At 33.0% G+C, this 17,560-nt stretch overlaps 1 protein-coding gene across 4 annotated transcripts in view; it reads right to left on the bottom strand.

The window, feature by feature from the left end:
* LOC129809608 (sorting nexin-13-like) overlaps positions 1–17,560 on the bottom strand; it is a 55,043-nt gene that overhangs the window by 34,203 nt on the left and 3,280 nt on the right. The gene's annotated exons all lie outside the window — the stretch shown is intronic.

Raw genomic sequence — 17,560 nt, 5'->3', positions numbered from 1 at the left:
TAATATTTCTAATACAAATTGGTTTTTTATTCCTTTTTAGTGTTGCTTGGAAACTTGTTAACAATTTATCGTCTTTATTTTCTCTAAAATCATTCTTAGTAAATTTTAAAATGAATGAAAATATAAACATGGCTTTGGTCCCTTATTTCGGCCACCTTTATTCTCATAGTTTCTTGCTCTTCGGGATTTCTTCCAACGTCTGTTTCACGTCATCTCGTTTGTCGAAATTACATTTTCTGTTTTTCTTTTGCATTAGCCGTACTCACTATGGCGTTGTTATCTCGTAATCTCCGTAATCTGTTATCTTGTTATAATTTTTCAATTATAAAATACATTACGAGAACATAACGAGATAACGAGATAACGATATTACAAGATAACAGCGCCATAGTGAGTACGGCTATTGTATAATCTCTAGAGTATATAAAAACTAAAACTTCATGGAAATTCGAGGAATAGAAAAGGTGGTCGAAATTGAAAGCTGGCCGGAATTTGGCACACTTCAACCACTTTGGAGAGCCATTTTTTTTAAAAATCATTTTGGTTAAATTTGGATTTTTTAGAAAGGTTCTGAAATTTCTAACTCAATTGTATCGATTTCATTTGAGAATGAATCCCATAATTAACCCGTAAATTAATTTGTCTTTCCTGAATATTGGTTTTTATTTATTCGAAAGTATGTTACCGAGATAGAGGTCAAACGGTAAAGCACATAGATTTCCGGTCTCCGATGACCTACCGCATAAGTCAAAATTATCTAGAAACGTTTTTTCGTCTTTTTTCCCCATTTCCATCCTTCCTCTCTAAAACTATGTTTTTCGGTTTTATTTCTAAATTTCTAATTGTCATATGACAAATTTTAAATTTTTACGAGGTAAATTCGTGAAAACTGTTTGAAAATGCGATTTATATTATTACTGTGAGCTTAATAGAACTCCTTGCAATGGCGATTTGATGCTCACTGGTCTTTAATGTTATCATACTCCCTAATTCACCAGCAAAATTTGTCATATGACATTTTCATATCGTTGCAGAATACTCCTATAGGTAAATATTTCGTTCTTACAAATCTATGATCGTAAAATTCTAAATTTACAACTTTTTGAAGTCAAAATTTCACCACTTTGTAGGGCCTGTTTTTCAACCGAATAATAATAAAATTTAATTTTTTTTAAATCTTTAGAATAAAAATTACCAACGCGACTGTATCGCTCTTAACAAGAAGTCACACGATTTACAAGTACGAGCTTCATAATCAATTTTTCTTTTCTAAATTAGTTTTCTAATGATCTATATGATCCACTTTAAATCGGTACACTGGTATACACCCTACACTCAAAAAACACTCAAAGGAACACTTGACATAGAGCACTATTTCGCGAGTTCAAGCATTCCGCGAAGCTGTGACGCTTTGCCATGCCTTTTATTTCGATTTAAGTTTCAAATTATTGAATTTTAGAGAAGATTATTTGATTTTAAAATGCATGCAAAATATAGCAAAATCATGAAGTTGGATAGAAAAAACACTCAAATCTATTGTGAAATTTAATACATATTAATTTCTATGCAATCAACTATTTAAACGCATATTTTGCAGAGTTTTAATTTAATATTTCGAAAATAAAGTTCCAGTCTTTTCCCTTCACCGTCATGAATCGCATTTCTCTTTCTCTCGGCGTTAGCAATTAAATTAAGGTATTTTTTTGGTAGGGCTAAAATCTCTAATTAAATGTTGTCCTGTTAAATAAATTTATGGTACATTTCATCTCAATTCAAAATCAATTACTTTTCTGCATTAAGAGGCAAAATAGCATGAAAATCATATTAAGTAATAATTAATTTAGTTTCAAAAGTATATGTAAATTTTTATTAATGCTTTTGAAATAATATTGAATTTCCTGGAAAACTTTCACACCTTATTAATAATTTGGGAAATTGAATTTGCAGTAGTTGGCCTTTAGGGCAGTTCTGCTCATGGGGAAAACTAGGGAAGTTTCTAGAACATCAAATATTCCATCATGAAGTTTCCATTCGTTGTGGTTAGTTATTGGGGAGAACTTTTGGACTTTAAGGGGGAACAAGTTGATTAATAAGGTTGGTAATTTTTCCCACACAGCATCGATATCCTTCTCCCTGTGAAGAGAATTAATTGTTTGGTTAAGTGATGGATAATCCTGGAGTAGAGAGTAAATGCATGGTACCACATGAAAGTGCTAATAATGTTAATTGAGAGAGAATACAATTGAACTATATGTCAATGCTAGGTAATTGAGAGTGACATCATGGGAATGCTTGGATATTTCAAGGGTTTTAATATCTATTTTAAGAAAAAAGTATCAGAAATTATTTATTGTGAAAGCTTAAAGTCTGATCGCTGAAAATCAAGGACCGAAACAGCGAACAGCCATAACGTAATCAAATCCAGTAAGAAATTGGAGAAATTCCCTCAAGACAGCTGATGGTTTGCCGCTGTCTCTTATGGTTTTCAGCTTCTTGGTCTGATGGTGGAAGAGTGGGATGGGATATTGATTGGAAATTCCTGGCAAGTGAAAAGCATACGAGAATATAGAGAGGAAGGGATTAGACTTTCATTAAAATTAATAACAAAAGCTATAGTGTAAAACAATGGTACGAACACCCTATAGAATGGTTTTACTGGATATAGAATGAAGACTTTGTTGCTCAATCCACACTCTTGGAAACTTGTAATGTTACATTAAATATTATCCCCTTCTCTGTTAAGAAATTTAAGCAATAACGCTCAGTGCTGGGGAGAAGGGATAAATTCAAACAAGAGAAGAAAGTAACTCAACCAAGATCCAACATTGTACTTCTCAAGTGCTTCTCAAATTTTCTTTTTACCAGATAGAAAAATCGTATTAGGTGAGATTCTTAACAATCTCACCTACTATAATCCTAACAAAATTTCATGTCGTCCGATCGACCTCAAATTTGGCCAAAATGTGTTTCGCCACTTCCTGATTCCGAATATATATGTGGCTAAGTTACGTTCCCGGCCGGCCGCTCTTTGGAGCTTAATAGCTCCTAAACTAAAAAAGATATCGACTTGCGGTTTTCGGCAAAGGTTATATATCGGGTGAAAATTGCAACTTGGTGCATTGACCCCCCACCCCCCACCCCTCCTTCCGCCATTTTGAAGACCCCCCTTTTTTTGTTTTCTCAATAGCTCCGCCCCTATGGCATTCAGCGGACTCAAATTTTAGTATGTTATAGCTGGGCCTTAGAGCTTTCCATCAATACCAAACTTAAGGTCCCCCGACCCCCCTGACCCGAGCTATAAGGGTCCAAAAAAAATTTCTTAAAATGGCCATAACTCCGGTTCTAATTGTCAGAATTTAAAAAGTGAGGCCTTTTTGGAAAGCTCTCGTGAAATGCCACTTCCCCTTCTAACATCGCAAGTTCATAAAACCACCGCTAGGGGCGCTTTTTTTAAAAAGAAAATTTTTAAATCTTAAAAGTTAAATAACTCAAAAATTCCATTGTGCATCGGGCTGAAAATTTAGTATGTTGTAGCCGTTGATTATACCTATCAAACAAAAAAAACCTTAAGTCGATCTAAAACCCCTGACCCGAGCTATAAGGGGTCAAAGTTCGAACATTGACCGGCCTCTATCTCCGGTTCTAATTAACATAGCGACCTAAATTTTACCTTTTTGGTTTCGTCTCGATGAGCACTTTCAGATGGAAGTTCAAAAAGTCACCACAGGTGGCGCTGTGATACCGTCAAAATTCATCGAAATTCAAAGTCATTTTTCTCAAAAACGGCATTGTGCAAGTTAATGAAATTTTAGTATGTTATAGTCCAGTCTAGGACGTTTCCAAAATGGTGCGTATGCGTGCTGTGGTTTCAATAGAACCGGAGATATGAGGGGTCAAAGTTCACGAAATTCAAAAAATCATATCTCCGGTTCTATGTGACCGATTTTGATGAATGAGGGCTTAAACGAAAGATCTCACCAAATGCTACAACTTTCTAGAATATTTGAACTTCGTGGGACCAACACCAGGGGCGCCACAGTCGAAAAATCAATTTCAATATCACATAACCTCAATTATCTCGACTGTCGCTGAACCGATTTTGATGATTACTTCGACATAATTGTAGAGCACATTTGTCTCTACATTTCGTCCATACATCATTTTCCGATCAGACTACGCTATCACTCCGATTTTTCCGTTTAAGTGTGAAAAAATTGATTTTTCCCATAATAACGCTTTGAAATCACTCAGATGCCAATTTGACTGCCTCTACTCCACCAAGACACTTAAAATAGGGGTTTAAATGGAAAGTCCCGCAAAATACAACAATTCTTTGATTTAGTTGAAGTTCAATAAATGAACACTTGGGGCACTCTGGATGAAAAAACGAGTTAAGAAACAAAAAACCTCGCTTATCTTGGCTTCTGAGTAATCGATGAGATCAAGTTCTACGGCAAAATTATAGAGAACATTCTGGTCTACATTTCACCCATATAACACTTTTCTGTCAGTTCATCCAAATCCTTGACATTTTGGTTCAAATACAAAACTTGTATAATTTCACGAATTTGATTCAAGATAACTGAATGGCGTCTCCCAACTTCAGCTCTAAATCGAATTTGCATGCACTCCGAGTTAGCTCACGTTAAGAATCTCACCTACATAAGCCGGTTAGGATTATCTGTCCCTTTTCCTCTCTTCTCCTTTTATTTTCATTAATAACAATAATATACTAATGACTGTCCGAAAATTCAGACTACCATTTATGTACATCTCTTTATTAGCCTCATACATACGTGACCATTGTCGATTATTTTAGGTTTAGAGCTTTTCTACCATAGAACTTCCCAATTCTGACCAAAGAAAACATCCCATCAGCTTGTGGGTGTTTCAAAAACTGGACAAATCCAGTGGTATTTTGAAATCATTGATCTTTATCAGTTTATTTGCAAAGAGGTTTGTCAGATATTGATTGTACAATGAACCCATGGTTCATAGAAATGCCTTTGTCACGTATCCCAAAATCCATTGCTAATATGTACTTAAGTAGACGCTTTGAAGTAATTTGATTAACGCTTTACTTGTTGGATTACTTTGGGTAATGGATCACTGAGTTTTGGGTGGAAAGATAGATACAAGGCTGTGATAAGACCTCAAATACCCTTAACACGCTGAGTTATTATGAAGAAACCTCGTACTCCACGAAAGTTGGTTAAATTAAATTATCAAAGGTGCATTTTCAACATACATTTTACTTACTCATGTTTCATTAAATTATACTATGATAGCAGTTAAAAGTTCAGGCTTGTATATACATAAACTTAATTCTAAACCTTAAGCGTAACTATTACATACCTATTTTTTACAACATTCTTACGGTGCGAATAATGAGATGGAATTGTTTAAATTATAGATGAGAAAGGATATGTCGAGGTTTAGACCAGTTTTTATTTCTGTAGGACAACGAGAATAGGAGAAACTCAAGAAACTAGATGTGTAATAGAAAAAAGGAGTTGGGATTTTAGATACAGTCGTCTGTCTTGTATAATTAGGGGTGTAATCTATAGTCTTGTGAGGTGAGAACGTGGAGTAGAGTGTAGTTTTTCTAATTCTTAATGGTGAGGTCTTCTCGATTGTAAAAAGCTCAGCCAAAAAGGCTTTAGGGTAAGTGTGCCAAATTTCGGCATAGTTGCATGCAAGCGCCAAGGTCTCAAGTTTTAAATGCAATATTATTAATACAAACTGAATATTTTTATTACCTCTTTTTAAGGAGTGTTGCCTGGAACCTTGTAGACAGTTTATCGTCTTAATTACTCTAAAATCATTCTTAATACATTTTAAAATAAATAAAAATGTTGACATAGCTTTGGTGCCTTATTTCGGCCACCTTCATTCTCATAGTTCTTTACCCATCGGGAATTCTTCAAATGTCTTTTTACATAATCTTGTTTGTGGAATCTGCATTTTTTTTGTTATTCTTTTGTACTGTATATTCTCTAAAGTATGTAAAAACCAAAAATTCATGAAAATTCAAGGAACAAAAAATATGGCCGGAATTGCAAGCTGACCGGAATTTGGCACACTTACCCTATCGCTTATTTTTTCTAAATTGATTTGGGCTATCGTCTAAAAGTCTATTGGAGAAGTGCAAGTCAAAATGTTAATTAGAATCGGGGATACAGGACGGTCAAATTATCACTTTTGACTATAGCCCGTATCAGGATTTTATGAAGGACTTAAGTTCTTTGTTTAACACTAAACGTTCCAAGATCGGTCAAATTGACCGGTTTAAAAACTTTTAAAAATTAACACATATTTAACCTTTTAATGACGAGACACTTTTCGCTGGCTGAAAATCAACAATAAAAATCAAACCAATTAACAAAATCAGTGAAACGTCTTGCATCTAACCTTGGAAAGTCCAACAGAGCCTGATTCGGTGTATTTTGTTCTTCTATGAACGATAGGGACAAAAATAGCCCAAAAATTTAAGTAATTTTTCTGACAATACTAATGAAAGATAATTTCCACTTTAATGAAATATATTATATAGAGTGTTGTAGTTTACTTTTCCAAAATGGTTTTGCTTAAGAAAAATAGAAGTATAAAAAATAATTAAAATCAATTTTCAATATGAGAATTTAAAAATTCGCTATTTTTGAGCTTAAAAATTTACTATCTGGCCAATAGTTGGAGACTTGCAAAAAATATCCTAGATTCCTTCAACCTTCTACTTTGCAATTACGTACAAATACAAAGAAAAAAGAACTTTAGGTAGTCAGAAAAAAAATTCTTAATGGGACACCGGTGTTACAATCGTCTTTAAAGTGTTAAACGGTACAATTTCTCTATCACCTTTATGAATTTTTTATGTAATATATTTTTTAGTGTTTAAATTTTAATTTTCTTTTCTTTTCCAAGAAAAAATTGTTAAGTATCTTACCCTGCCGCGGTCTGTTATTTGACCTAACGCACTAGGAAAAACCACCAAAAACGGTCGGTAGGTTTAATGTTAATAGATACAAGGTAAAGCTATAACATACTAAAATTTGAGTCCGATGCACAATGTAAATAGTTCTTGAACTATTTAACTTAAAAACTATTCTTTTCAATATTTTTAATTCACGCGCTATTGCGGTGGTTTTATGAGCTTTTGATGTTAGGAGGTGATGTGGAATTTCACGAGAGCTTTCTAAAACGCTCTCATTTTTCAAATACGAACAATTAGACCCGAAGCTAGGGTCGTTTTATGAAAAAATATTGACCCATTAGCTCTGGTCAAGGGGTGTTATTACACTGAGAAAAAAGGGTGCGATTGACTTTTTTTCCTCATAACTTTAACACTTTCGAGGTGTAAAAATATATCAACATTTTTTAATGTTAATTTTACGCCTTTTTTAAGGGTAAAATTAACATTTCCGAAATGTTATTTTAACTTTTTCGGATTTCTCTCAGTGTAAGATCCAAAGAATGGCCGGCCGACCAGACGGCTAGGGAGTTTTTTAGCCACCTATATATTCGTAATCAGGAAGTGGCGAAATACATTTTGGCAAAGTTTGACCCTGATCAGAGAACATGAAATTGAGTTTAGATTATTAAGAATCTCACCTAATACTGCTTTAGAAGAAGACCAGTTCTTATGGAATGTTGTGCCAGCTTTATTAATATTATTATAATTACCAGAGTTCAAGCAGTTAGCAAAGTCGTATAAACTTCTTCCTTTGAAATACGCTTTGATTTCACACATTCTCTTGGTAGAGAAATGTAATGCAAATATTGTTCGAATTAAAGTACAAGATGGGAAGTATAGTAAGCACATAATCCCAGAGTGTGGATGCATTTGTAGTGCATGCTGAATTATTAGAAGATCTGTGAACAATGGGTGTGTGCAGAGTATATATTCTGAATGAGTGTAGGGCCACAATGCTCAAAGGATTATTGGGTGGAATCCAATAAATTGGTTGTTGAACACGAAGAACATCAGACCAACCGAAATAATAATTTTGCAGTATACCAAATGATGAGACCAAGAATTAAATGGAGTGAACAGGCTCAATATGCCACACAATCCATACGAACTACAATCTCCTATGCTAATCGATAGGGGAGGGCTGCTGAACAATACTTTCGCAAGTCATTATGCCCCTTTTTGGGCCAGAGACACATTACTAATATGTGCGCCCCAAAGCATAGTAGATATATAATACAAATGGTCCCACTTCGGAAATGGACATTAAAGTGAAAGGATAAACTTTGTAATGCTATAAACACACCAACAGTAAGTTCACTCATGACCTTTACCCCAAACCTTGGAGACTCCCATTTACAAATCGTATGGTTCAAAATCCTAACCATTAACGTCAATTTATAGAGCTTTTCGCCACCACTCAACAATTGCCTTTTGTGCTTATGAATCACCATGGAAATTTACTTGTAACCTTTAGGCTGTGGGTTTTAAGCTGTATTCAACATATAAAAATATATTGGAAAATCATTAATATTTGGTGGTGGATATGATGAAAAAATTCATTCAGGCGGATGCTCTGGGGCATGCATTATATTTACACGCTATGGGAATCTTTACAAAATGTTATACATTTTCAGTATATTCATTAGAAATTTTAAATTTTTGAACTTTTTCATAGAATGGTGTTATTATTTAATTTTCTGAGTAAACCCTGGCTTAAAACTAAATTACTCCGTACAGTTTTCTACTGTTTCTGCCTTAATGCTTGCCGTTTTAATTTTTTTAAATATTCTAACCATTTATTGAAGAACTCTGGCCAAGAAATACTGTTTGTTAATGCATATTTATATTAAACAGTTGAACCTTTTTGTTCTGATTACTTTTACTTCGCGGCCGATTTATTCAAAAGAAAGCCCCTGCGGTTATGTATATTTTCTCGATGCGTAATCCCATTTCGCTCGTTTTTTCGGTCCCGAAAATGTGCATAATCCCGGGACTAAGTGTAAGAGGTTAGGTTAGAGATAAAGACATGGAACATTCGGAAGATCTCTCTTATTTTCCTTCAAAACCATTCGGGCGATTTTTTTTTAATTCTTGGATATGTTTAGGAAGGGTCCCGATCAAAATCCCGAAAGCCGAAATCCAGAAAGCCAAAATCCCGAACGCCAAAATCCTGAAAGCCAAAATCCCGAAAGCCAAAATCCCGAAAGGGCCAAAATCCCGAAAGCCAAAATCCCGAATTCTTAAAAGTGTTATAGCTACTCCCATGATTGTACCCGCGCTTGCTGGAGGCAAAAGGAAATATTCTATGTCTTGGGAAATTATTCTAAACATTTTCCTCCATATAATTTCATCCCTTTCAGGATTTTGAACATTCGGGATTTTGTCTTTTGGGATTTTGGCTTTCGGGATTGTGGCTTTCGGGATTTTGGCCTTTTCGGAGTTTTGGCGTTCGGGATTTAGGCTTTCGGGATTTTGGCCTTTTCGGAATCTTGGCGTTCGGGATTTTGGCTTTCGGGATTTTGGCTTTCGGGATTTTGGCTTTCGGGATTTTGGCTTTCGGGATTTTGGCGTTCAGGAATTTGGGCTTTCGGGATTTTGGCCTTTTCCGTAATTTGGAACATTCGAGATTTTGGCTTTTGGGATTTTGGCTTTCGAGATTTTGGCTACCACCGGTTTAGGAAGTCTCCTAAGCGCACATTTCTTTCATATACGAAAATACCGTTGAATAATTCCTAATAACGGTTTTCAAGGCTAAAGATTGATAAGGTAAAGAGAACATATTTTTCGAAAGGCTTTGAAATTTTTGACAACACTGAATCGGCTCCAATAGGTTATGAAGCGGTATGTAAAAATGGTAGGTAAAAATGTAACTCATTTAGCATTGAAATATTCTGAAAAATTGTCGGTCATGTCCTACGGAAAAAATAAACAATAAGCATTTGAAATGCAATTGATATTCAATGGAATCTGTTTTTTCAATTCAACTGAAATATTATTTTATATTCGACTTTTATTGCTCAAAGCGCCCTGGCAAAAATATGCAATCAATTTAACCAATTCGGAAGGAAAACATAAAATTCACAGCCATGGGAAAAATTTGATATTCTGATTGAATTCATATTATTTTCAAATATTTAGTCCCAAATAAATTTCTGTGACAGTTTAACTTTTGGGATATAAAAAAGTTCTGAAAAATTTGAATTCCCTTGACGAAGAAAATGTTACAATAGGAAGGGCGACAGAATATGATTATTGTTGTCAAAAATTGTGTTACAGGTGGAAAGCTCTCATATCCACCTTTACCTGAAGCTTTTTACACAGTACCCCCTTATTAGATAATGGAAGCAAGATGCTTTCCTGTGTGGGAAAATATGTCAATGGACCAGGTCTGTGGGTGACCTTTGCTGCCGGGAAATTCTGGCACATTCATAAAATTCACTTGTCAGGTATAAAGCCAATTTTGGCAACAATAAAACTTAATCTCGTTATACTGAATACGAGACATCTAGAGGTGTTTTGGTACGGCTTCCTCCGCACCTGAATGATGAGAAAATGTGCGTGAGGATCTCTAATGTTGACTTTCTTTGCCGCCACATCTCCCCTAAAAGTAAGAACATGAAACTCACTTCCTTTCCAGTATATAAATCATACGTTGGGGAAAGGGTCTTAATCCCCACTTTTGTGAGCACAAATACACTTCTTCCGGAAACACATTAAAGCAGAATAGATGCGGAATCCATTCTCCATGTCCATCCTAACGTGAAGTGTCCTATTTTATTGCATTTAATTGTATTAGTTAAAGGGGATAAATATAAGGAAAAATAAAGAACATTTATTAAGTGACACATTTGACACAAGTATTTTAAGTGTATTTTATGACCCAGAAAGATGCTCCCATGATATCCCAAGGACTTCTAAACAGATAAGCATTCCCAGTTACTCTTAATTAAAATCTATTCTTTAGTGGAAAGGGCGAAACGACTAAAGCGATTTTATGTATTTTATATTAAGGATCCAAAGCAGAGATTTAATTAGGGAAATCAAGCAATTGTTATTCAATTATATATAATTTTATTATCATTTCAAATTTATAATATGAAAAAACATTTTGTTACATTTTCAAATTCTTCAATACTTTTTAACTCTATTTTTACTAATATATTTATGAAAACAATTACAATTAAATTTTGCTTAAATTAAATTAATGGAAAATGATACAGCATTATTTATTAAAGAAATCTTTTATAACTAAGGCTGATTCAACGTCACAATGAATGATTCAATCTTATTAAGCTGATTTTTTCTTTTTTCTTTTTTTATGAGTTTGTTTATGACGAAGTGACGTCTGCAGAGCCATAGTTTTACAAATAAATATCAATAAATTTTCGAACTTTAGATACTAGAGTCTGATGGCATTAAAAAAAAAAGATAGATAACTGTATTCCAATGATGATTTTTTAAGGAACCCTCCTTTTTTGTAGAATCGATGTAAGAAATTCAAAAAATCCAGCGGGAGTTTGACGTATGACGCTGTTCAACGCCCTCTATATCCTGAAGCGCGAATTGCTCAAAGAAGTTTTTCTCAAGACTTTCTGTAAAAAAATAAAAACGGTTTAAAAATAAAAACGGTGAAGGCAATTTTGTACAATAAATTGACAACTCCTGTAGTGCAAAATATAGAAGAATCGTTGAATAAATCTGATTTTACCTTTGAATTTCTCCTCTTTTTCAGCGAGAAGAAGTGAGAACGTATGCGTCAAATGAAATTTCACACACACGAAAAAGGGCGATTGTCACGCCACTAACACCACCATTGCCGGCAGCCGCCATCATTGCCAACTTCAGAGAAGAATTTTATATTCTTTCTGGAATATTATTTTTCTCAATATAAAGCCTCTAAATAGAGTAAATTAACAACTCACAAGCTTTTAGACCACTTAAAAATGTTTCTTTCAGTTCGATAAAGGTAATTTCAGAAGAATTTTGCAATTATCTTGCAGCGATGAAAAGACGTCTTTTCACTCCAATTGTCAAAACGAAACTGATTCACGTCACGTCGGTCGTCCGGTTGTGTTGTGTCGTTCCGAGTGTAACTCAGTCATACGCATACAATTAACTACTTGTAAAGGTATTAGTAATTTGAACGGATAAAAATGGTGCGAAAAGTTGCTAAAGCGAAATTCTTAAGATTGTATTTGTAGTGATTAAGTTTGGGTCTGTTGCTTTTCTAATGGTAGAGGACAAAGGCATTTTATTTGACGGAAACACGGACAAGAACTATAATGCCCAAAAAATCAAGAATTCATCTAACGTTCTGGTAAAGGTAAGATAAACGAAATAAAATATCAACATAAATCTCAATAATAGAAAAGTCTATGACAGAAATGCTATTACCATGGTCACTTCACCAAAACTGTCCAAATGTGCTCAAATAAAAATCTTGACCACTTCATGATAATAATTATGAAATTAGTATGAAGCTGGACATAAAATAATGAAGAGGGTCAGATGAGTTTGCAATTTGCAATAATAGTCAGTAATGTAAGTAAAGTTATAAAATATTTTCACATTTTCTTGTAGAAAATATACTTTGTATACGGTTCTTTTTCATGATACACTATTGACCATAATATAAATACACAAAAAAATGTTATGTCTTACATATTCCCATTTTTCCATTTTCTTGTAGAAATATTCATTTTATACTTTTTGTTAAAAGATGATTTCCAAAAATTTCAGTCTATGCGTTATCTAAATGTAAACTAATTGTTATTTAAATGTAAAATAAATTAAGTCTTAAAGTAATTATTTTCCATGACAGAAATAATAATGTCTATGGACTCTAAAGCCTTTAAGTTAAGAGATATACATACTCATTAAAGTTCAATTTAAGTCATACATAATATCGATTCCTAATGACAACAATTAAATAAAAAGATTTATGGAGTATATGCAAATGATACCTAAATCTATAAATGATCGAAGTCATACATTTTAAGCAATTGAAATATCAAATAATCATTTATAGAAAATTGTATCAGCAATAAATAGACTTTTTATCATTTCACGAAGAGGTCCACTATAAAAATTTCTTTGAAAAAAGAGGTATATTTTTCTCTCAGTCAGTGGTATTGCATACACTGAAAAAAAGACGCTGAGATTAACTTTTTTTCGTCATTACTTTAACACTTTTTGGGTGTAAAAATACATCAACATTTTTCAATGTTAATTTTACACCTTTTAAGGGTAAAATAAACATGAAAGAAGGGTAACTTTAACCCATAATACACCTAAAAAGGGTAATATTTACACCGATTTTGGATCAATACTGCAGGGTAACATTAACATTTCCGGAATGTTATTTTAACTTTTTCGGATTTCTCTCAGTCAGTGTATAAATAAAATTCAAATATCATGAAGCTATGCTTCTATATAGCTTCTAATGAATGATATGCAAATTGCAAATGGAATTCATTTGATAAATTCAAGCAATAATATAAAAAAAATATATGCATTTTACAAATATCAAGTAGGGAACTTTGACACTCATCTTTGCTGTGTAATATTCAAAGAGAATGGACATGAAATTGTCGAGTGTACGAGATAGAGACCGAGAGTTGTTTACTATTTTAACAGTGATACGAAAAAGCTTCCCGAGAGTAGAATAACAAAAAAATCACCCAAGAGGGATAAATACTAAAATGTGAAGTGGATAGGAAGCAAAGAGCGGAAGAGTGGCCTCCAGGTATTTTCAGGACATTCGGCTTTTTATTCTCTGCCTCCCTTTCAAAGCTCCACTTCACTCCTTTTTTGTATTTGTGTATCATATTGAGGAAGCTCATGAAGGAAATTCTTTATATGGTATACAATCTACAAAGGGTACTTCCTTGTCTTCTTTCCTTCAAAAAGGCGATTTTGATTTTCAACCACTCTTGCAGTGTCTGACTGTCATATTAAATGTATATATCATTCTTCTACCAATATTCTCTGAAACTCATGGTAGCGTAATACCTACATTCATGACAACTAAAGTGGCAGAGAGGAAATCGTTTTCCATCATTGAGAGCTTTTTCACTTGCAATATCAGTTGGGACTTGGATATACTTTCCGCCTGCAGAAATAAATGCCATTTTATTTGATGTGTAAATTCTTTAAACCACAGTTGATAACATTAACGCATTTTAATATAGTAATTATACAGATTAAATATATCATTCAATTTTAATTCCCCGCATCCAGAAATTAAGAGCTCTCCTTATTAAACATTCAAAAAATTTTAACATTATTTCACCCATTTCACCGCATATCAATCTAAAATTTCATATTTAATGTACCTACTATAAATTAATAATAATAATCTTATATTTTCTGTATTAAATTACCTTCAATTTAAACGTGTGAGAACTATTGTTTTTCCCAATTTAACTGGCCAAATTTTATTAATAGAAAAAGCAGTTCTCTCTATTTTTCACCACCAAAATCTCTACCCTCCATGTCTCGGAAACAATATTTCACAACGGATTTGTTTATCTGGCTGTCGCCAAGTCTAGAGCATAAACGGTTACAGATAGCAACTTAGGACCTTCGGGGGCACCTTATAAGAAAACCAAAGGATCAATAACACGCCACTGCTTTTATCCCTACGCCTTGTATTTCCCAACAGAAAGGATATTTTTTTAGGATTACTCGAAGACATGTCATACTATTTTCAAAAAAAAAAAAAAAAAAAAAAATTTATTTTCATTTTTTTTTTTGAGTGTTTTTAAAGGTGACCTAGGCGAATAATGCTCAACGCACAACAACATTTGTTTTGTAAACATTTTTTTGACATTTCAATGAGAGAGAGTGAGATCTAGATCTAGTCATCTCGCTCACTCTCACAGGAAATTTTGAAAACATATTTACAAACAAAACTTATTGTGCGCTGGGCATAATTCATTCATATTCGAAAAAACATTTGAATCATTCCTAATAAATATTTTTCAAGATTAAAGGTCAAAACGGCTCTAGAGAACGTATTTCTCAACCAAAGGGGCTGATGTAAGAATGTGAGTGCTTTCTGAAATGGTTTTGGTATTTTGACAAGTCTGAATTGGTTTAAATTCAAATCGTTTATGAACCGGTAATGAACCAATTAGTACAATTCATGATCTTTTATTCTTAATCGGATGCTTACGGAGGCTAACCGTAAATACATCAGACACATACATTAATTCTATCGATCTCATATGGCTTTCTATCCCTAGCTAATCAGAGAACGGGGTTGGATTAAAATAGTATATTACTTGTATTTAACTCCAAGGTATTATACAAAAATACCATCGTGTTTTCTAATTGGCAGAATCTTTGATTGCTTGCAAGGTATACCGTATAAAATATAATAGGGATACAATACTTCATTAGTTTAAATTTATTTAATCACATGTAAAAATGTATAAAATCTTTAAGTATAAAAACTATTAAAACATCTCAATATTATTGTTTCAAGCTGCCTTTTAGCTTGTATGGCTCTCTGAGGAACATGAAAACAATAAAAATGTTAAAGAAAAATTGAATTCAAGTTCATACGGATGATATAAATATTTTTGCAGTTATTTTTCGATATTAACGATCTGTATAGTAAAATATTCTTTGTCCTTGTTCTAAAAAACTGTCATTTTTACACCGTGTGCCATCCTTCACTGATAAATGTTGGATGGAATATTCATAAGCTGGTAATATCGTACGACTAAATGGAACTAGGACGTTGAATGTGCGCAATTGAAAATGGCTATATAATAGTCCTTAACGAAGCTCAGAGTAACAGTTTGAGTCAGTGCATTTATCAAAATGGATAAAATTGCTAAAAATTTTGCCCATCTAATGATGTTGTCCTTTTCTGTGGCAACGATACACATTACTGTGAATTTTCGGTGGTGGAAAAATGTGTTGATTTTATTTTTCCTAATTGGAAATATTACATCAATTGTATGTGCTTCGGTAATATTGATTGAACATATTGGAAGTGAATCGAAATCTTTATCGATCTTTTTTGCCGTTATCATAATCTGCGTTGCGAGTCAAATTCTGCTTAAGCAAGTATACTCAAACATTCACCAAGATAAACTCCGTAATCTTCTTGAGTGGGTACAGGATTTGGAAACTAGAGAATTTGATCCTTTATTCAATTTACGTGCGAAGGAATGTATCCATACTGCAAGGAAGTATTCAGTTTTGTGCTACACGTAAAGAATTAATACCTAATATATTAATTTCTATTTTTTCTTTAAAATGTAATTTTATGCTTTTCATATAGAATCTACAATGCGAATTTTATACTGGCTGCATCAAGTTATACCATTCTTATACTATTAAGTGATATGACAGGACGATATTGGATGAAGGTCCCATTTTCATCGGAAGATTATGAACATTATGTAGCACTAACGCTTAGTGCTCACGTTTATAGCTTTGCTTCAATTGGCATTACATACCCTCTTACTGATAGTCCGTTCCTTATAACTGGACTGCATGTCGTGGGCTTTTTAGACGCCTTGAAGAGAATTATAAGATTGTTGAGAGATCCTGACTATTCGCACAGCCATTCAACTATCCTTAAAAACGTTCTTATTCTTCATCTGGAAATTATTCAAAAACTAAGTGATTTCAATTCTATGATGTATATTATATCTTTTACTCAATTTCTATCCAGTATGATTCTTCTGGCCTTCATGATATCACTCTTACTAGTATCATCACAAGAGTATTTGATGTACTTTTGTGCACTTTTGGCTATTGTACAACTATTTCTGCTGTGTATCTTTGGAGAAATGTTTATGATCAAAACAGAGAATATTACTGAAGAACTATATCAGACAAATTGGTATGATCTACAAAATTCGGATCAAAAGAATTTACTCTTCATACTGAAAATGTCTCAGAGAAACTACAGCATTAAGGCTGGAGGCATGTACTCAATCAACATGTATGCATTTATTCAGGTAATATAAAATGAATGCAAAAATTTCTAAAAAAACATATAATTCTAAAATATTACATTAATTTTCAGATTTTGAAAATGGCATTCACTTATGCAGCTCTTATGCACAATTTTGTTTAATTTCAAAAAAAGTTTTTTCGTTTAATATCGTTTCGACTTTATGGGAAAACTTTAGAAAATTGCAAAAATATGTTAAAATAATTTTCTAAACTTGTTTATATGTATGATGAAACATTTTTAAGTTTGTTATAAATCATAAAAGATGCAAAAACTGTTTAAAAGTTTGTTTGAGATCTTTAGATCCGTCAAACTATTCTATTTTTGAATTTATATTTTGTTAATTCTAATAACTTTATCGAAAAGCAGTAGAGAAAATAATTAAGATTACAATAAAAAAATATTTTTAATTGTCGAATTGAACTAAATTGTACATGATAGCTCAATAAAATTTTCTATAATTAAATTAATTAATAAAATTGCTGTGATAGAATGTCCTTATTCAGAACCTGCTCCAAATGCGAATTTTTCTCAAATCCACATCATTATACAGATTTTTTTCCTTTATAAATTAAGCCCTAAATTTTTATTTTTTTTTTGTTTTTAAGAGCTTT

This window comes from Phlebotomus papatasi, chromosome 1, assembly GCF_024763615.1.
Source record: "Phlebotomus papatasi isolate M1 chromosome 1, Ppap_2.1, whole genome shotgun sequence".
Lineage (NCBI taxonomy): Eukaryota > Metazoa > Arthropoda > Insecta > Diptera > Psychodidae > Phlebotomus > Phlebotomus papatasi.
The sequence above is the reverse complement of the archived record's forward strand: the minus strand, read 5'-3'. Positions and strand labels throughout refer to the sequence as shown.